Source organism: Rhinolophus hipposideros (genome assembly GCF_964194185.1).
Source record: "Rhinolophus hipposideros genome assembly, chromosome: 2".
NCBI lineage: Eukaryota > Metazoa > Chordata > Mammalia > Chiroptera > Rhinolophidae > Rhinolophus > Rhinolophus hipposideros.
The window spans coordinates 81,059,681-81,080,956 of NC_138048.1; the positions used below are offsets into that span (position 1 = coordinate 81,059,681).

The 21,276-nt window shown below is 39.5% G+C and overlaps 1 pseudogene across 1 annotated transcript; it reads right to left on the bottom strand.

Annotated features, from left to right (window-relative positions):
* Positions 1-4,546: 4,546 nt before the first annotated feature.
* Positions 4,547-13,916, bottom strand: LOC308510207 (G2/mitotic-specific cyclin-B2-like; annotated as a pseudogene). Its single transcript has 3 exons — positions 13,817-13,916; positions 6,160-6,737; positions 4,547-5,140 (listed from the first exon to the last, which is right to left on the bottom strand). The product of its transcript is annotated as a G2/mitotic-specific cyclin-B2-like (transcript).
* Between the last annotated feature and the right edge of the window lie 7,360 nt (positions 13,917-21,276).

Sequence of the window (21,276 nt, forward strand, 5' to 3'; positions counted from 1 at the left end):
ATTATACAAGAGTGAAAAGAGAAACTTAATATAGGAAAGATACACACACATAGGTAAATATCTGAAAGTTACTGGGTTTTCTATATACTAACTATAGTGAGCAAACATGATGGAAAAACATAGCGCATTCCCAATAGTAACAAAAGAGATGAACTACCTAGGAATAACTTAACAAGAAACGTGACAGATTTATATGAATAAATGACACAATTTTACTACAAGATATAAAAGAAGGCTTCAATAAATAGAACCGTACCATGCTCTTGGATGGGAGAACTGAATATTATAAAGATGTCAATTTCTACGAAATTAATTTATAGTTATAATATAACTCCAATCAAAACCCCAACAGGAATATGACAGAATCGTTCTAAAGTGCATCTAGAGGACAACAGGCCATAGTAAGTAATACATTTTGAGGAAAAAAAAAAGAGGGGGCAGGGGGGGCGGAGAGGAATTAGCTTTCCCAGAAAGTAAAAGACAACAGAAAAGAACAATAATGTTATCAATATGCTTCTACCATGAGTATAGTTTAGTGAAACAGAAGAGATAGGCCAGAAATAGCCCATAGAATATTTATGACGATGATTAAAAAAAAGATATCATAAAACAGGATGGAAGTGAAGGATTCTCTAGTGAATGGTGCTAGATATTGGTGGGGGTGGGAGTGGGGTGGGAGGAAGGAATGGAGAGAAAATGTTTTCCCGAGTGTGTGTTTTTTTGTACAGTGTCTTCAGCTGGACTCACGCTTCCCACTTCTTTCCCAAAGCCCTCGTTTTCTCCTTCTACTCTCTGCCCTATGGCCCTTAATGAGGAAGTCCCTGCCCCTGTCCTTCCAGGATTTGTTGGAAGGCCAGCAGGTCCTCGGTTTGGGTGGCTGAGGCAGCTTAATCCAGAGGTGAGGTGTGTTAGCAGACTATTTTGGCTGTTTATCTAAAATTACAGGTTCTAATCGAATTCTTAGAAATAAGACACCATCTTCCCACATTGTGTCTTTATCTTTTAATTGGTTTCTAACTAATGAGGGGGAAAGGATGTTATTTGTTGGTCCAGCTAACGCTCCAAAACTGAAACAAGTGGATGGCTAGTTGGTGGGAAAATTTATATCCTAACACATGCCAATATAGGAAGAATAACTTTTATAAATGTCAAACTGTTGAAAATAAAACCTAGAAGACAACATTAAATTTCTAGATCAGGGAAGACTCTTTAAGGCTGAAGGTAAACATACATTGCTTTAACAAGATTTAAAAACTGTGTGTACACGTTAAAAAGCAAAAATGAATGAAAAGGGAATTATCACACTGGAAAATTATTTCCAGTAAATGTTACACATAATTACTACATGAAATCTATCAAGTACACACAAAAAAATGATCAAGAACATGAATACCTCAATAGATGAATGGGGGAAAAACAATAATTGGCAGTTCACAAAAAGAAAAGTACAAATAGCTAATGAATATGTGAAAAATGTCATGTACATGAATGATCAGAGAGATGCAGTTGAAAGAAAACACCATTGTTTACCTCTACGGTTTGAAAAAAAAAAAAAAGATATAACAAGAATACCTAGTCCTGTTGAAGGTATAATGGAATGATCTTTGTGACTTGTAGTAACTAAATCAGTACAACCTTTCCAAAAAGAAACTTGGCAAAATTTATCATGAATCTTAAAATCTTACGCCTTTTAAAAAAAACGTACCTTTTTTTAGCCTTTTTTTTCCCCTAAAGATTTTATTGGAGAAGGGGAACCGGACCCCATTGGGGAACAGTGTGTACTTCCAGGACTATTTTTTCCGAGTCAAGTGTTGTCCCCTCAATCCTAGTTGTGGAGGGAGCAGCTCAGCTCCAGGTCCAGTTGCCGCTGTCAGCCACAGGGGGTACGGCCCACCATCCCTTGCGGGACTTGAGGAGTTGAACTGGCAACCTTGTGGTTGAGAGCCCACTGCCCCATGTTGGAATCGAACCAGCAGCCTTTGGAGTTAGGAGCACGGAGCTCCAACCGCCTGAGCCACCGGGCCGGCCCAAATCTTATGCCTTTTGACCTAAATAAATCTAGGTACATACCATAAGGAATTTGCCGAAATGCAAAGTAAAAATTTCTGTCCCTAGGTTTTTAAAACAAAATGAATGGAAAAATATATGTATGTCCAACATCAATAAATGTTAAGTACATACCATATAATGGAATATTATGTGGCCATTAAAATTAAGTGAGAAAGAGTTTTTAAAAATCACCTTAGAACATTAAAAAGAAAACATAAAGCCATCTCTGTTAAAATGATTTAAGGCAGCTTGTGAATAGACTTAAACTTCAGCAAGATTGTCTGAGTTAGAAATAGGTGGGGGAAAGAAGCCAACAAAACTAGGGACAAAATGAGAACTGAAAAGAACCTACTGCAGAAATGAAAACCAGTTGCTCAAGTCTGAAGATTGGCTATGGGTGGACAGCAAATCTTACTCCATGCAAATTCAAAGAGGAAAGTTGTTTTAAAACATCACAGCATGGAATTTGCTAGGGAGGCAACATGAGATAAAAAGATTGTATTAGGCAGTATGATTTTGTGGTGGATCCACTTGGCAGAAGTCTGTGATTTTCTCCAGCAACTCTCAGCAGCCTGAAAATAGAAGCCACGGCATCAGAGACTGAGAGAATGAGTGTTGGGTAAATTCAAGTTTAAAAATTGACACAATGAAGGTGGGAGAAATCTGAGGTGATAGATGTGTCTCAGGTGTTTGTTGAACAATTATTTATTCATTCAACAAAAAATTATTGACATCAGGCACTATCCTAGTCATTTATGGGATACATCAGTGAACATAACAAAGATCTCTAAATTTGGGGGTTTGGTGGGTAGGGAACACAGAATAAATAATAAACTCAATACATTTGTGTAGTTAACAACAACACAAATTATTGAGCAGGGTATTGAGAGTGTGGACTCTGCGTGTGTGTGTGTGTGTGTGTGTGTGTGTGTGTGTTTGTAACTGGTCAGTAAAGACTTAAAGGAGTCGAGAGAATGAGTCACAAAGATATCTTGGGGAAGAAGGTCAAAGGATGAGGGCATCTGGGATCTCAGAATCCTTTCTTTCCAAAGAAAGATTACCTCACCTTTCTTACCTTTCTTTCCAAACTGCCCCACGATCTAGAATGGGCAGTTTGGAAAGAAACGTGAGGTAAGGAGTTCCGTCTTAGATGGAGCGTAGTGAGGGCCTAGGCACAGTTCGTGAGAGAAGAAGACACAGAAAAATCAGGAAGCTATCCCAAGAGTGGGGATAGCTTGGAATCTTAGAGTTTCACAACTTTTACCAACTGAGGCCAACTGAGTGGCCTTAAACTCATTTCCTTTCCTCACAGAATTATGTTAAAAAATTTCAATTCCACATGTCTTCCACAAGATCCTTTCTCTGCCTTGATTTCAGAGCAAGTGTTATGTGAGCATAGTGAAAATTAGGGTATTACAGTAGAGAACTACTTGCTAATTTTTTTTTTTTTACATTGAGTGGCTCACATTCAAATGTGCCTTCTTTAGAGGTTTAAAAATAAAGATAGAATTGTAAGGCACATAATTGTATAAACAGGATGAATTCAACTTTATCAGACAACAACACAGTCCAAAATCAATTACATAGAAAGAAAAAAAAGAGGAAGAAAGAAAAGGAAGATGGAAGAAAACAGCAAAATATCTACTGTGGCTAGCTGTCTTTGGGTGATGAGACTATACAAGTTCTTTTCTTTCTTTGTTTCTTCTTGTTTTACTTTTATAATGGCTGAAGAATCTTTTATTTAAAAACAGGATAAGTTTTTCTCTCAATTTTGGCTTCAGTATCGTCCTGCTAGCAAGGAAGGGAATGCAATGGACAAAGGATATGAAAAGATAATTAACATAAGAAATACAAATAATAAAGATAGTATGAAAGATACTCAACATCACTAGTAACCAAAGAAATGAAAACTGAACCCTTTAAAATTTATAATTCTTTGCTCATTACATTGGCAATAAAAAGAAAAAGATTTATAATGTAGAAGAAATGGCAGCAAAGGAATCATCAAGGAAATGGTTCAACAAAATTGCCTAGAATTAAAGAAAATCAAAAGAGCCAACTGAGTGGCCATGAATATAGGTGAAAATAGGCTCACATAAAGGCATAGTCTCATGAAATTTCACAACACAAGGGACATAATCCTACAAGTTTCTAGAGAGAATAGAAAACAGCTTATGTATAAAGGGATCATGAATCAGAACAGTTCTGGATTTTTCAAAAGCAAAACTGGAAACTAAAAAGAAGTGAAGAAATATCCTCAACTATGTCACAAGCAAAATGGTTTCCAACCTCTAATTTTATACCCACCAAACTATCAATCAAATGAAGATACAACAAAGACATTTTCTTTTTTTTTTTTTTAAGAAAAATCAATAGCCTTATTTTTCCTCAATATACATTTAGAAAATAGGCTTGAGAAGAGGTTTCATGAAATAGATCAGAGGATTATGAACAAACTCAAGAGTTTCAAATCAGCGAGACAAAGTGCACAGACAAATCATTTTTCCCTGAGGGCCCTGGCAAGCAGATAGGATTGTCCCATCAGAGGTGAGGGAAGCTTTTGAATGGCTTTTCAGTTCAGATGAGAATTCGTGCTGATCTTCAGGAGTTTGTGGCTTGCACATTTATTCTTGATGGCGATGAATTTCCTTAAGTTTTCGTTCACTTTCACTCATTTTTGGCCACTTTCTCTCATTTTCGCTGCAGGATTTCCAATACTTCATTCTCTGTGTATCCAGTGTAGCGTTGCTGCTTTAGTTCCATTTTTCTTGGCCTAGAACCTTCTGGGAGAGGCGGGTAGCAGCCACTGCCACCTTAGGAGGGTGATAATGCACCATGGCATAGTCAGTGAGAGACAGCTCCATCAAATATTTGGATAAGTGTGCTGTTCAACATCAGCCTTCCGGCTTAAGAAATGTAGTGGCAAAGATCGACCCAACTCAAATTTCAGTTCTTTGAAAATTAGAGTTTCCATTTCTCGGATTTGGGAACTGGTGTACAAATTGTCTGTGATGTAAACAAAGTCTTCAATATTAGGAGAAAACATCTCCTCATACTTGGAAGCCAAGAACAGAGCCATAATCTCAACCAGCTGAAGCTTCTTTTTTTTTTTAAGGTTTTTATTAAAAATATAGCTAACATACAATATTATATTAGTTTCAGGGGTACACCATAGTTTTTCAACATTTCTATACCTAAAGAAGTGATCACCGTAAGTCCATCAACCATGTGACATTGTACCATGCTACCACAATATTATTGACTATATTCCCTATGCTTTACTTTACATCTCCATGACTATTTTGTAACTGCACATTTGTACTTTTTAATCCCTTCACCTTTTTCATCCTGCCCCCAACCCCCTCTCATTTATCATCCCAACAAATTTAGTACTCATTTGACACCATACATAGCTTCTATAATATTATTGACTATATTCCCCATAACTACTTTGTAACAACCAAATTGTACTTCTTAATCCCTTCCCCCTTTTCACCCACCCCTTCAACCCCCCTCTCATCTGAGAACCATTATAATATTTTCGGTATCTATCAGTTTGTTTCTGTTTTGTTTGTTAATTTTGTTCTTTAGACCAGGTGGCCTTATGTAATGGGTGCCCTGTGGGGCCCCTGGCACAGTCTCCCTGGTCACCTGCTCTAGGTGCTCTAGGAGTGTCCCTCGTGTATGTGCCCTCCTGTTATAGTTGAGCCTTGATTACTATTGGCATGTCAGTGGAAGGGATTGACACTCAGGCTGATTGGCTGTGGGGTTTGGCTACATTCACAGCTTATAGGCTGCTGTGTGGTGTCTTACCCCACTGAGTTGGATTTGTCCCACTGGGTGTCTGTTGAGACTGCCCTTTGTGTATGCTGCTTGTAGTGCTAATTGAGTGGGGATCTGTTGTGGTCTGAAGCCAACCTCCAAGTATGTTAGTTCTGGGTCTTGATGTGGCTTCTTTATATTTTCAGTTGTGGGACTTCTGCTCGGGTAGACTTCAGATGATTCTCCAGATTGATTGTTCTATAATTTAGTTGTAATTTTAATGTGCTCACGGAAGGATGCAGCCACTGTGTTTATCTACTCTGCCATCTTGGATCTCCTCTAAACTAGCTGAATCTTCTTATGAGAGACTGGCTGAACCTGTAAAAGTCGATCCACAATGGCAATGCACGAGTACAATTTCCTGTAGCAGCCTAAACTCGGAGTGGACTTGCACTAGACAATCCACCAGGATGGCATGCATATGTCTGTTTATATCTCTTCCATCTAAGAAATGTGTACTTATGGATTGCAGAACTTCAAGCTGCCTTGGATACTGGTAGATATTCTTAACGTCGTCACTGCAGAGCTGGGGGTTCTCCAAATTTTCATTATCAATATCCTTGATTTTGCAGAGTAAGGCATCAGAGAAAGCTTGGCAGAAGATCTCTTCCTTCCTGGATATCCTCGGTATGGGAGAAGGATTTTTTGGAGCCAACATTTTCACCAGTTCTGATTTCACAGAAGCCGTAAGTTTTAGCTGTTTGTTGACATTTGTTTTGGAGTGTTGAACAGGTACTTTGGTGTTTGAGCTTTCTTAGCTGTTTGCGTAGCTCCAGTTGTAACTCTATTTCCAATTTCTTCTAACACTGCCTGCTGGAGTGTCACATGAGTCTCTGCTTTAGAATTGAGTAAACCAAGAAAGAGAACTGTGAAAGAAGAGACAGGGAAAGAGAACATCGAGAGCGGTGTTAAAGAAAGATTCCTGAATGAATCTGTCAGAACAGGTCAGAAGTCTCCAAGAGAAAATTCTTCAGGAATATAATTTGATAAACACTCAATGTTTCCAAACATCTTGAGGGGAATTTAGATGATTAACAAGGAATTTGTGGTTGAAACAGTAGTAAATATGTTGAAAAATAAGCAAATACCATAGATAATTAATAACTCCAGGGAAAACATGAAGTTGTAGAGGAAAGGCACTATAAATCATAGTATATCTTCTGATTCAGTTCGAATAATGTCTAAATAGCCCTCGGAATGTAAATATTGATCATCTCTCTCATCAAAATTGCGATGTGAGTCTTCTGGGAGGATAGAGGACGGGGAAGGGGCTGGTATGTCGTGGGGGGAAGAAAGCTAAATCCTTTTTCTTCATAGAGGGAAGTTAAAAAATAATGCATAAGCCAGACACCTCTCATCCCTATGTCTGCATGGGACACCTCTCATCCCTATGTCTGCATGGGACACCTCTCATCCCTATGTCTGCATGGGACACCTCTCATCCCTTTGTCTTCATCACCTCTCACTCTTTGGTCTGCATGGGAAGTTATCAGAAAGCCAAACAGCCCAAGGATAAAGGTAGCATACTGAAGATAGCCGGATGGAAAGATAGAATCTCGATCCTTGGTTATCTAGCTCTGAATTCACCAGTCCTGGAATCTACTGCAATCTACTTGGTGTGCAAAGACCTCAGTGATGACACTGTGAGCAGCTGTGGTTTCCACTTTCAAGTACTTTGCACTGCTACCCCTACAAGTTGGCTCATCTTCTATGTAAGATTTTCGATAGAACTCTAAAAGCAAAGACAAAGTCTATGTTAGTGATAAGATACATCATTATTAAGCACTGACAATGTGCCATGTCCTTCAGGCTACCTGAAGATTAATAGTCATTTCAGACTATGAATTTTACTGCCTGTGGTCTTAAATCTTTGCATACACAGAATTATTTAAGAAAAAAAACACGACTTTACTTAAAATAGCCCCTAATGTTTGTATAGTAGTTTATACTGTTAAAGAATAACTTTACACATGACAAGTTACTATTGTAAAGAAACACATTATGTGCTAACTACTCCAGAAGTGCTAAACTAAAAAAATGAGTAAGACCATGTAAATTTCTACAAGGACTTTCAAATATATGGAATTACAAAAAACAAAAACAAAAAAACTTCACCAGATGAAAGGAAGGAAGGAAGGAAGGAAGGAAAAAAGGAAGGAAGGAAGGAAGGAAGGAAGGAAGGAAGGTAGGAAGGAAGGAAGGAAAGAAGAAAGAAAGAAGATAGCTGGAATTTTTAAAGAAATCATGAAGTTCACCTTTAAAATAAACATATTATAATCACAACTGTTGCAATTAATCTTATCAACATGTTTGCTGGTATTGGTGGCGATCAAGGAAAATGACTCAATCTCTTTTTCACAAATAGCCAAAAAGGAATTCACCTATAGCCTAATATACAATGACAATAGTTAATAATTATTTAGTTCTCTGGATGTGGTAGGCAGTATATTCAGTACTTTATGTGCATCTTTTCATTTAATTTTTGCAATTATCTTAGGAAGGGGGTATTATTATTGCTACCATTTGGCTTGAGAAAAGTATCGTTCTTGGAGGCAGGATTTGAATCCTGATATGCTTGGTTCCAGACCGAGTCCTTAACCCTGTGCTATCTGCTCTTTTATTAAATGTGAAAAAAACCTGATATCAAATGCAAGAATAATGCCTCAACAAGTTTTGAATAGATTTCTATATTAAATATTCAGTGTCAGTATGTTAACGTGGGCAGTGTTCTCTGACTTCAGGTACACACCTGGTATTCCTCTCAGCTCTAAAGTACTTGACCTTGGACTGGATATACCATGGAAATACTGCTTTCTTATTTGTTTGGGGTTTTAGTATTCTGTTTGTAGGCCTTCCACTTATTCACCATAGTGCAATGTCTGGTTTTGATTGCATGCTCCCCTAGACCAATGAGCATGTCTGTCTCACCTGCTTATTAAAGAGTTCTGTCACGGTCCTGAGTTTGCCGATCATTCATGCAACCTGCAAGTCAGAAAAATGAGGGAGTAAGAAGTGCTGAGTAAGGAGGAGGCAATGATCAGGCCCCACTCAGGCACGGAGCCCAGGAACTGTGTGGACCAAGTGCACAGAGGAGCACAGGTCCTCTCGGCACCAAACAGAGAATTAGAGTCTGAGTTCTCCTGACGTAGCCCCCGTTGGCCTGCCACCCTCCAGAGGTATTTCATTTACTTGCCAAGGTATTGGTACAAAATGGCTTGTGAACAATGTCCCAGCATGTGCCTGATAAATCCCGGAATGGCACTGGAAAGCATTAAACAGGATTGGATTATCAATAAGTGATATATAAGAACATCAACATAAAAAGCTTTTATGTCTGTCTCAATTATTTAATCTCTGCCAGTTCAGAGGTGTATCTTCTCTGCCCTGCTATTAATAAACACTGTCATCTGAAGTGAAGCGAGCTGTTTCCATATCTTTTGGAAATGCAAATGGAGGTGTCCAGGGAGCTCAGAGAATAGAAAGGGGAAACGCTGTTTATCATAATAGTCGCTAATTAAAAATGCACAATAATACCGCCAGGGTCATGAATTTGTACAGCAGGTCTTTCTGATGATAAAAGTGTTTGTCAGCTTAGGCCTTTTGCATTGTGGTGCCAACAGCCCAGCTGCAGAGACTGTTTCTGTAGGTATTTTTTATTTTTTAACGCTGGATGTTTTCCCAAATTTCCCTTTTATGGCAGTTTTAAGAATATGGATATTCCATACTGGAAGGGATGTTAGAAACGACCATGTCCAAAGGAGGGAATGTAACTAAAAGAGAGGGGGCAGCTTGCCAAGGTCAAAGTGATGGTGACATCAGTGTCCAGAATAAAACTCAGACATTCTGAGTTCCCACAGGAGTTCTTTCCTCTGTTCTACAAGGCCTCCCCTGGTAAAGTACCTTGTTGTTTGTTAACTCCCTGACAAGAATGGTGCAGACAAGCACATGGTTAGTTGAGGGAGACACACGAGTACCTATCCTGTGAAAGACAGGTCCAGTCTTTCTCCCAGACTCCTGGGGACAGACGTGCACAGCCATGTTTTGTTATTTCTGGAGGATGGGACCATGGGTAATTTTAATTTTCTTTTTGTCTCTTTCTTTTTAAAAGAAGTTAATAGTATTTACATTTTTTTCTCCTCTGGTGCGTCTGTATTGTGTTTGTGCTTTCAAAATCAGATAAAGTATTTAAAAAAGGATGTCAGGATTCAGGGAATGGGTTGCTGGATCAGAGCAAAGAGTGTTGAAACTGGGAGTGGGGGTGGTGGCAACAATTTAAGGCCAGCTTGTCGGTCTGGCTATGTAGATGTTGAAGTCATTCATGATGATGGTGTGAGTTGGGTCAGAGAGAAAGCTGGGAGTCAGGGGCCAATGTCTTCACTAATGAGCAGAGGTGGCATGGGGCGGAGGGGCCGTGTAGAAATCATGAAGGACAGTAGGTGACTTAGCATGGACTTCAGTGGAAAATAAAAGACCGATGCTCTGAAAGTAACAATAAGACCCTAAAAGGGGAGAAGGGATGTGAATGAGAGCCAGAGCACCACCAAGACAAGGAGACTGAGTGAATATTTTGTGAAGAGCTTGAAGGTGTAGGGGAGTTTCTTTTTTCATTTTTTTTCATTATCAAATATAACACACATAGAAAAAAGTACATCAAAACCTACAGGTACGGAGTCACACATAATTATACAGCATATGGTCATGTAACAACCAACTTGCTGAAGACATAGATCATTGCCAGCACTCTAAAAGTGCCCTACTCATTGCATCTTCTTCCCTTACCCCTGGAGTTAACTACTATCCTGACTTTTAGGGCAATTCCTTCCTTCCTTTTTGTATAATTATTGAGTATTTTTTTATTCCACTTTTTTCCTTCTACTTGTTTGGAAATTATATGCTACCTTAGATATGACAATTTATATTCTTAATGTATTAAAGTCTGGATGTTTCCCTCCCCAAGGACAATAAAAAAGAGTAGGATACTTTCATTCCATTTGCCTGACCTATATGTTATTGTTATGATATATTTTAATTCTACATGTTTTAAAAGCATTAAGACATTATCATTATTGTTTTATACTGTCAATTTTCATTTAGCTTTATGCATTTACCACTTTCTTTACTTTTCTTTGGTTCTAGTAGCTTAGAACTTTTATTTGCAATCATTCTCCTACTGTGCAAAGCATATCCTTTGGAATTACCTTTAACTTCAGTGTGGTGATGGTAATATCTCTTGGTTTTTGTTAGTCTAGAATGTCTTAATTTCACCTTCTTTCTTGTAGGATATATTTTTTGGGTATAGAATTCAAATGGCAGTACTCTTTTAACACTTTGGAGACAGCGGTCCAATGCGTTTTGATTTCCATTATAGCTCTTGAGAAATTATCTGTTTATTTAATTGATGATCCTTTGAGGTTAACGTCTTTTTTCTTCTGGATGTTTTTAAGGTTTTACATATCTTTGTCTCTAGTTTTCTGTACTCTCAATATAACTTGTTTAACATTTTTAGTTATATTGCTTGGGGATTGTAGTGATTCTTGAATCTTTGGATTGTTATCTTTCACCAAATCTGGAACATTTACAGCCATTGTATCTTCAGATATATTATCTCTATCCCATTGTATCTAGCTTCTTCTGCCACCAATTAAATATAGATTACACCTTTTCACTCTATTCTTCTATGTTTCTTACCTTCTCTTCTGTGATTTCCTTTTGTGTGTGTGTGTGTCTTTCTGTGCTGTATTGTGGATAATTTTTTCTGACCCATATTTCAGTTCACTAATTCTCTCTTCAGTTGTGTCTTAATCCACCCACTGAATTTTTATTTGTTATTGCATTTTTCTTTCATAGAAGTTCTATTTTTCTTTTCCAAATATTTTATGTTGCTTGTTATGTGTTTCTATTCCTTGCAGGTATCTTCAAGCTTTCTTTCGTTACTTTAAATATCATAAACATAATTATTATTATACAGTCCTTATCTGATAATTTCAGTATCTGAAGTCAGACATGTGAGCTTTTGTTTATTTTATTGCTATTGCTCTGGAGTTGTTAGCTGTGATTATATGCATGCCATTGTATTTGAAAAAAAATTTGTATAACAATTCAAGGCCTAGGATGAATCCTCCAGAGATTTTGTTTTATTTTATTTTGCTTCTGCTTGGGTTCTTAGACAACTAATAGTCTAGGACCACCTTATCAAATCAAGGATTGAGGTTCCCAGTGTGGGCCAGTTTAGCCTCACCCTGAGGCTCACCGTAGCTTACTATGGAGCATGTCTTTGTGTCCCCTGTGAGACCCTCTGCCTTGTGCAGGTCCTGAGTTGGTAAATGTGCCCTTCACCCCACAAAGCCGTTAAAACCAAAGTTTAAACTTTTCAGAATGGACAAACGCTCCTAGTAGCTTTTCTGCTTATTTAACTCACTGGCTTATCATTTTCAGTTTTAAAATTCCTTGTTGCCTTTTCAGGCCTTTGATTCTTTTAAGAAGATTTAAATTCTCAGGAGAATAGAATTAAGAATATGTGAGTTACCAGAAACCCAGGGAGGCTTGCCTTTTGTACTATGGTTTAGGGATTAAAGGAATTATGGGATTAACTGGCTTCTAGTTTCCAGAGAGTAAAGGCAAAGACTCCAGTGACGTCAGTGCAGTAACTGGTTAAACTTGGAGACTGGGGCTATGGGCATCACCTTTGCTGGGAATACAACAAAACTCTAAAAATCCGTTGTTCTGGGGATCCTGGAGATTTCTCTTCTTGGATGGTTGGAAAAGGAACTCTTTATTTCCAAGAATGCTCACCTCTTGAAAAAGTTGGCAGTGGTGCTCTGTGGCTTGGAAGCCTCAGTGTACTCACTGTAATTCGAGATAGTCTCTAGGGTAGGAATTGTGCACATTTTAGAAGACTGAGTAATCATTTTATGATTTTAAATTGTTATAGAAGTTTGTCGTTGTAGCTATGTTTTATGGCACATCATTTGTGGCCATTTCATTTCAGCATTTCATACATCACAGTGATGTATGAAATCATATAGTATGATATATGAAATGCTAAAATCCAGATCAGAAGGCAACCCCAACTGTAACGTTTCCTATGGGAAAATAGACCATGCTTCTTAATATTGTAATTACAGGTATGTTCATATATGTACAGAAAAAAAATCCCTAAGAAAACACATCAAATATTGACAGAGGATTTTAAATGTTTTGTTTAGACTTTTCTTTGTTTTCTAAAATTTATACAATAAGCATATATAATTTGTTTAATCAAAAAAAATAACAGAGGTCATTTGGGAACAGAAACAAGGTGCTGTCTACTCTTCAGCTGAATCAGAACAATCCACAAATCCTCTGCAACATGGAGTACAATTATACCATAATTTAAGTAGAAGACACTACAGAATAAGTACTGGGGATATGGGAGATGTCTTCAGTTTTAGGTGTAGGAACTAAAGTCAAGAGCCAGCAGCTCCCAGAGAAGTATGTCTTTTCCACTGGGATTTTAGTTTAGGTGGAGTCATCCTTTCCCCTGGGATCGTTTATGGAATCCAGGAAGACCTCTGATAGCTTCACTCACTCGCTCCGGAAGGTTCTGGACAGAAATCTGACCTTGTCTCAGTAATGAAAGTAAGAGAGAGAGAGAGAGTCTGAGTGAACATGAGAGGTTAACTTGCTCCTTGACTCAGTCTTTCTTTATAGCAACACTTAATAGAAACATCTGTTTTCAGATAAAAGATAAGTATTTTAGCTACTCATGCGTCTAACTCTATCAATACTTTTGGTTTAGCTTTTAGAAATGAAAATTTCAAAGTCTCATTTGGCAAGTTAGAGGGTTCCACTATGGTTCCTTCCAGCAAGTCAGTGAGCAGCAGTTGTGTCAGGAGCTTTGTTGTGGAAAGACTTCGCTAGAGTTTTGCTTTGACTTGCCTCACCCCAATGATTCTGAAAAAGTCACCTCTCCTGGTCTCTGTTTCTGACATCTGCTGTAAGAGCTCCACGCTCTTCTCCCCAGCACACTTCATTACTTCCTCTGTTACAGTTGTTAGCAACTGCATGGTCAGTTACGAGGTCAGTTGCACGCCTGTTCCTGGTGGCCACAAGGGATAACAAGGCAGGGACACTTGTCTTTGGTTTCTGTTTACTTAGCCTAGAAACAAGGAGCTAGCAAGCCAAAAGAAGACATGCTTTGAATTCTGTTCTGAAATTAGCCAGAGAAAATATTTTTGTTTTGCATTTTCATTTTGTACCAACCACAAGCCATAAACTCCCCATTGTCACTGCATCATTGCAAGCTTCCTCGTTGGGTGACTATCAAGCAACAAAACTAATTTAAAAAATAGTAAGTAGTTAACATTGCTCTTTAAAATCCTGCCCTGAATCATCATGTAGTTGGTTGTTGTCCTTCCAAGGCGTCCCCCAGGTGGCTATACATTTATTCTCAAGATCTTATAGTTGGCTAAATCATTTTGAGATGACCTCTTTTTGAACTGGATTTTACCACACATGAGATAAATCAATCTCTATTCCACAGTCATATGTTGGTTGCGTTTCTGTGGACTTAGAACAAAAGCAGATTGCTTCGCTTGCTCATCCAACTAATTCACCAGACTTGAGTTCTTATCTTTTTTGGCTGCTTCAGAATCTCCACTAGATTTTGATTGCATCCAATATAATAAGTTAAAACTTCTTAGAATGATACAAAACTCTTTAAAACTTGAACTCAGCCTCTTGCTCTCCCGTATCTCTTGCTACTTCCCAACTTCACCCATCTCCTACATCCTGCTCCCCATACCCTGAGTGCCAGCTTCAGAAACCTGACTTCCCTACATGCACCATGTCCTTTTGTCTCTTTGCTCCTCTGCCCACAGCAACTTTCCACACATTATTTGCCTCCTTATTCTTTAAGTTATAAGTCAAATATCACCAGATCCCAGTTGTTGCTCTCTTTAAGCTCTCTGCTTTAGCCTTTGTGCTTTAGCCTTTGTGCTCGGGGGAATGATTTTTTTTTTTTTAATTAGCCTGACTTCCCCGCTACAGTGTATGTGCCTTTAGGACAGGCTCCAGGGGTGTGTTGATATTCCCAGGGCTTAGCACTGCACTGGGCACATGGTAGGGAAGGACGATTACAACACTAAGTCCCCTTCAAAGGATAAGTGTGTGCTACAGACTCTGAAGGCATTCACATGTGTATATTTTTTTAAGTTAAATGTATTGGGGTGACATTGGTTAGTAAAATTATATAGGTTTCAAGTGTTCCATTGTATAATACATCATCTGTATATTGCAGTGTGTTTTTACCACCCCTAAGTCAAATCTCCTTCTGTTATCATGTATTTGACCCCCTTTACCCTCTTTTATCTCCCCTTCATACCTCTTTCCTTCTGGTAACCACCAACCTGCTTTCTGTGTCTGTGAATTTTTGTTTGTTTGTCTTCTTTATTTTTGCTTTCAGTTTTATATCCCACATATAAATACAATTATATTATATTAATTATATTCTAGAGTGAAATACAATTCTCGACTTTTTCCATCTGACTTACTTCACTTAGCATGATATTCTCAAGATCCATCCATGTTGCCACAAGTGGCAGTATTTCATCCTTTCTTATCCATGGCAGAGTAATATTCCATTGTGTATATGTACCACATCTTCTTTATCCAATCATCTGTCAAAGGACACTTTGGTTGTTTCCATGTCTTGGCCACGGTGAATAATGTTCCAATGAACATATGAATACACATATCTTTACAGATAAATGTTTTCAGATTTTTGGGGTAGATACCCAGAAGAGGGATTCCTGGATCATATGGTAATTCTAGTCTTAATTTTTTGAGGAACCTCCATAATGTTTTCCATAGTGACTGCACCAATTTACATTCCCACCAGCAGTGTATGAGGGTTCCTTTTTCTCCACAACCTCTCCAACACTTGTTACTACTTGTCTTGTTGATAATAGCCATTCTAAGAGGTGTGAGGTGGTGTCTGTCTCATTGTGGTTTTGATTTACGTTTCCCTAATAGCTAGTGAAGTTGAGCATCTTTTTATATTATCTGTTGGCCGTTTGTATGTCTTCTTGGAAGAAGAAGACATTCTGTTCAGGTCATCTGCCCATCTTTTAATTGGAATTTTTTGAGTTGTATGTGTTCTTTATATATTTTGAATATTAGCCCCTTTTCGGTTGTATTGTTTGCAAATATATTCTCCCAATTGGTTGAGATCAAAATCCTGGGTTTCTTCTTCCTTGGTGTCTCTCACATCTGGCGCTTCTTTGGACTTTCACTGTCACCATTTTAGTTCAGGGAACAGCCTCTGAAATTATCTTCTCATCTTCAGTCTCTCCTCACTGTATTCCATCCCACTGCCCAGTTAATCGACTGAAAACAGTTATTTCCCTATTACACAAATCTTCAAAGATTTGCCCAAACTTTTAATCTAATATTTAGGGGTGTTCATGAGCTGTTTCCAGCTGACTTTTCTAATTTACTGTGGCAGTGAATTAGTTAGAAGATAGATCAGGCAGCTGTAAGAAAAAGCCCCCAAGTATGGTAACATAAACAAGACGGATATCCATTTCTTTCTCATTTACAAATCTAAGTAAGTGGTCCAGCACTGATTAGGTGGCTTGATAGTGACAGAGACTGTGGTAGGCTGCCCTCAAAATGACCTCCAATAATTCCTGCCTCCTCCCATTCATTTCTTCCCACCAAATTAAATGGGGAGAAGTTTTTTATTGTTGTTTGTTTTTTTTACATTGTATATATAAGAAACTGGTACTCAAAGTTAAGTTAGTGACTTGATTAATATAATGGGCTAAAGGGACAAGAATCAGATATCCTGATACCAAATGCAACACTTTGTTCACCTTTGATGCTGTTCCATGGAAGAAGAGGAAATGGAATGAATGAAATCAAACATTTTCCATTCATTTGAATGGCTGCTCACAAAGTTAAGCAGCGCCCTCACACCCAGAGGTAATGATGCACAAGAACATATTTACCCTTCAAAATTCTTTTCAGTTAAATACACTAATAAATGATGCGTAACATCAAGAGGGATGTGGACTCCCACCCCCCTCCTCCTCTATCTTTTTAATTAGTCAACCCACCCCCTTTTTTTGCTGGCTCAGAGATAGAAAGATTTGCATAATATCCGGGTTGCCATAGCTGATAACATGCTTTGTTAGTTAACTCTTAGAGGAGGAGCCATGTAAAAGCCTGTAAATGACCACATGAATTATGCATAAGGGACTCAGCTCAAGTCATGCATACAAAATGGGCATTAAGAACACAAACTTGACTCTCTTATTCTTTTATAAAGACCCCTACACAGGGCTTGCTAGCCTAGTCTGTAGCCTTCTTGTAGCATGAAATGGAGTTTGATTTACTAGTCAGAACAAATTTACAAAATGGAGAGCACTAACCAAGAAAAGAAAATTTTATAAACACAGTTGGCATCTGACAAATAATACTAATACATCTTTTCAAATTTCTGTATATCTTGTAGAATGTTATATAATTTTCTGTGCACACAGTGACTGATAAATCTAACTCCTTCCACCAGCTAAGAAGGACCAGTTTTAGACTGGTAAATAATTTGCTGAAGAGCTCAGAAGATACCAGAGGAGATTCATATTCAAATCCCATCTTCTGTTCTCCAACCTTATTCTCTATAATACCTTTGAAGGCAAAAGTGGGGATAGTCTCCATGGGGATAATCCTACACCAGGTGGACAGACTATTGCTAATTTAGGAAGAAGGAGATGCAGGGGAGACACTGCTCTTCACTACAACAGCCTAACAACCTTCAACTTGAGCTGTCCAAGACATTGTCCAGCTAGTTAAAACCCATCTTCTCACCAAATCCCCAGGCTATTAAAGATTCAAGGATACCTCAAGGGGGTGTCTTGTCTATCCTTTTGTCTGAAATTCTAAACTCTAGCACAGCCTGTTGGAAAAGAGCACCCCTACATGGTTCGACTGAATCTTATCTGGGAGAATTATTTTTGTGTTTTAACCACATGTAACTTAAAAACAGCTTGCTGATGCTTTCCCATAGTGATAATGGAAAAACCAAGATTTGGGTCAGCTGGCATGTGTGCCTAGTCCAACAATCCCCATCTCTCACCAGGCTACTAGAATGGCTCCCTGCCTCCCCTCTCTGTACAGCCCATTTCCCACATGGCAGCTGAAGCCACCTATATTTAGCTTCTCATCACACTTAGAACAAAGGCCAAGCCCTTTACCCTGGCCTATGAAACCTGCCGTGACACGGTCCTGCCTAGTTTTCCTAACTGATTTTGTACCTCCCTTCTTCTTGCCCACCACTTTCCAGCCCTTGTTTTCTTTCAGTTTCTTAAACACATTAAGCTTGTGTCTACCTTAGGTCCTTCACACTTGTTCCTTTTGCCTGGAACAATCCCACCGCCCTATCTTTGCTTTCCTAGCTCCTTCTTGTCATTTCCATTTCTTATTAAATGTCACTCCCCCCCCCAGAGAATCCATCCCTGACCACTAATCTGAATTAGTATTTCTAGCACATGACTTGGTTTTATTTTCATTTTATTGCTTCCTGATATTTCCTTGTTTATTTGATCTGTTCTTGTCTGGCTTCCCCCTCTTGAATTGTAAGCTCAAAAGGCAGGAACCTCCTCTGTCTTTTTCTCCATTGTGTCTTTAGTGCTAGAACATTGGCTGGCACTAACAAATACTCAGTGTTTGTCAACTGAACAAATGAATGAATAAATGCCTTTGTTTTAATTTGGATCACTCATGTTAGAAAAGTATGGTACTTTATTTCCATTTGAATTGATTCAGTCATTTTATAAAAACAAACCTTTCCGAATAGTCATAGGAATGGCGGCAGCGGGGCACACTTTTTGAGTTCTCCTCCGGATCTTATCACAAACGGGACATATAACCCATCAAAGGACTCTCTGCTCATCACGCAGAACAGCTAAGTGACTCATGCAAGGATTACTTGCAGGTGGGCAAATTGGGCCAGCAGGGGAAGAGGGAAGGGAGCGGAGTGGAGGCACAGCCTCATCTGTGGCTGTGGAAACGTGGTCCGCACCTGTGGCTGTGGGGACACCGCCCGCACCTTTGGCTGTGGAGATGCGGCCCGCATCTGAGGCTGTGGAAACTCAGCCGGCATCCGCAGCTGCAGAGATGCAGGGGATCCCAGGACGGAACAGAGAACACAAAAGTCAGGAGGTGGGCTCTTTCCCTGCGCCCCACAGCTGATCTCTCCCACTGAGGGGGCAGCATATTCAGCATTTGAGGCAATAACCTCAGCTGGGTCCTCCAGTTGGGCCCTAGTCTGGACAAAGGACACAAACTCCATACCTGGACCCCTCACCACCGCTCTTCCAATCCTACTCCCGCCTTTCCAGAGACTTAAACTGGCCCCTGAACTGAGGAGTAGTGTCAGATTACAGAGGAGCCGTAGTGCTCAGGATCTGGGAAGACTGGCAGACAACACTGACCCAGGGAAGAGGCTGGGAAGAGTGTGATTTTTGCTGGGCTACGAGAGAAGAGACTCCTCCATCCCCAGCCACCACCACCTTTGCTGGCCTGCGGGAAGAGTGTGACACGGCTGGGCTGGGAGAGAGAAGACCCCTCCCTCCCCAGCCCCCACCCTTTCTGGCCTGCTTAGGGCGGGGCAATTACAACTTCGGAGGCACTCCCAGGGATCAGCAGTAAGCAGCAGAGACAGCGCTGGGCTTTCAGCAGCTCAGAAATCTCCCGCCCGCCACACACACACACACACACACACACACACACACGCGCGCGCGCACACACACTGAAGAAGTGCCCTAAGACTCAGGAGAACTGGACACAGGGCTGGTGGTGCTACTCTCAGTGTGCATATGTGCAGGCAAGGGCAGAAACTGCACTGACTTTGTAAAAACTACCATCCAGACCCCTCAGCCCACGCATCTAAATCTGCAGTCCCAACGTCACTTTGGGCACCAGTTGACCGGCTCTGCCTGCACAATATGCAGGGAACTCTTGGGTACAGCAGAGGACAACCTGGAGATTACTTGGTGGGCTTAAGCCAAGACTGGCACTCCTTTTTGTTTTGTTTTGTTTTTTGTTTTGTTTTTTCTTTATATCTTTGATATCTTTGCCTATGTTGAGTGGGGGTTGTCGGTTGTTTTTACTTGTGAATGTATTTGATTTTTTCTTTGTTGTTGTTGTTGTTGTTGTGCTTGGTGATTTGCTTTGTTCTGAAATTGCCCTACCAGGGCCCAGCTTAAGAGGCACAAGATTCAACATATCCAGAGGCCAACTCCAGACCAAACCAGAGTACTACCGGGTTTGACCTACAAGTCACACACCCAGAGGGAATGCTCTACAGGCACAAGAGCCCATAGAGTCCAAACCACATTTAAGCAGTCAACCCTCAAGCAGCAGAACACCCTGCAGTGGGCAGAGCCAAGTCTCACAACTAGTCAGCCTAGGAGTTAACCCCACCTACTCACAAGCAAAAAGCAGTTAAACATCTTCTTTAATGGGACAGTATACACAACACAAAAGTCACCTTTGGAGCACATGCAGAGAAGAAGAACGAAGTAGTGCAAGTCAAATATAAAGGACTACATACTACATAAAATAATCCAGCAAGAACTAAGAACTCTAGGGGATCTACCTAATACATGAAAGCAAACACAGAGAGTCAGCCAGAATGGGTAAACAAAGAAACATGTCCCAAATAAAAGAACAGAAGAAACCTCCAGAAGTGGAACCAAATGAAACAGAGGTAACCAACCTATCAGAGACAGAGTTCAGAACACTGATGATAAGAATGTTTAAGGAACTTAGAGAAGACATAAAGAAGGATATAGAAATCATAACGAACAACCAGTTAGAACTAAAGAACACTATTACCGAAATAAAGAACTCACTTGAAGGAATGACCAGCAGGTTAGATGAAGCAGAGGATCGAATCAGCGACTTAGAAGACAAGTTAGCAGAGATCACCCAAACAGACCAACAGAAAGAAAAAATAATAAAAAACAATGAAGATGGTTTAAGAGACCTCTGGGATAACATCAAGTGCAACAACATGCGCATCATAGGAATACCAGAAGGTGAAGAGAGAAAGCAAGGGATTGAGAACATATTTGAAGTAATAATGTCCGAAAACTTCCCTAACCTGATGAAGGAAACCAACATACAAGCCCAGGAAGTGCAGAGAGTTCCAACCAGGGTAACCCCAAACAGGTTCACACCAAGACACATTATAGTTAAAATGGCAAAGCTTAAAGACAAAGAGAGAATCCTAAAAGCAGCAAGAGAAAGACAGAGGGTTACAAGGGAACTCCCATATGACTATCAAATGACTTCTACAGAAACATTGAAGGCCAGGAGGGAGTGGCAGGAGATACTCAAAGTGATGGAAAACAAAGGCCTACA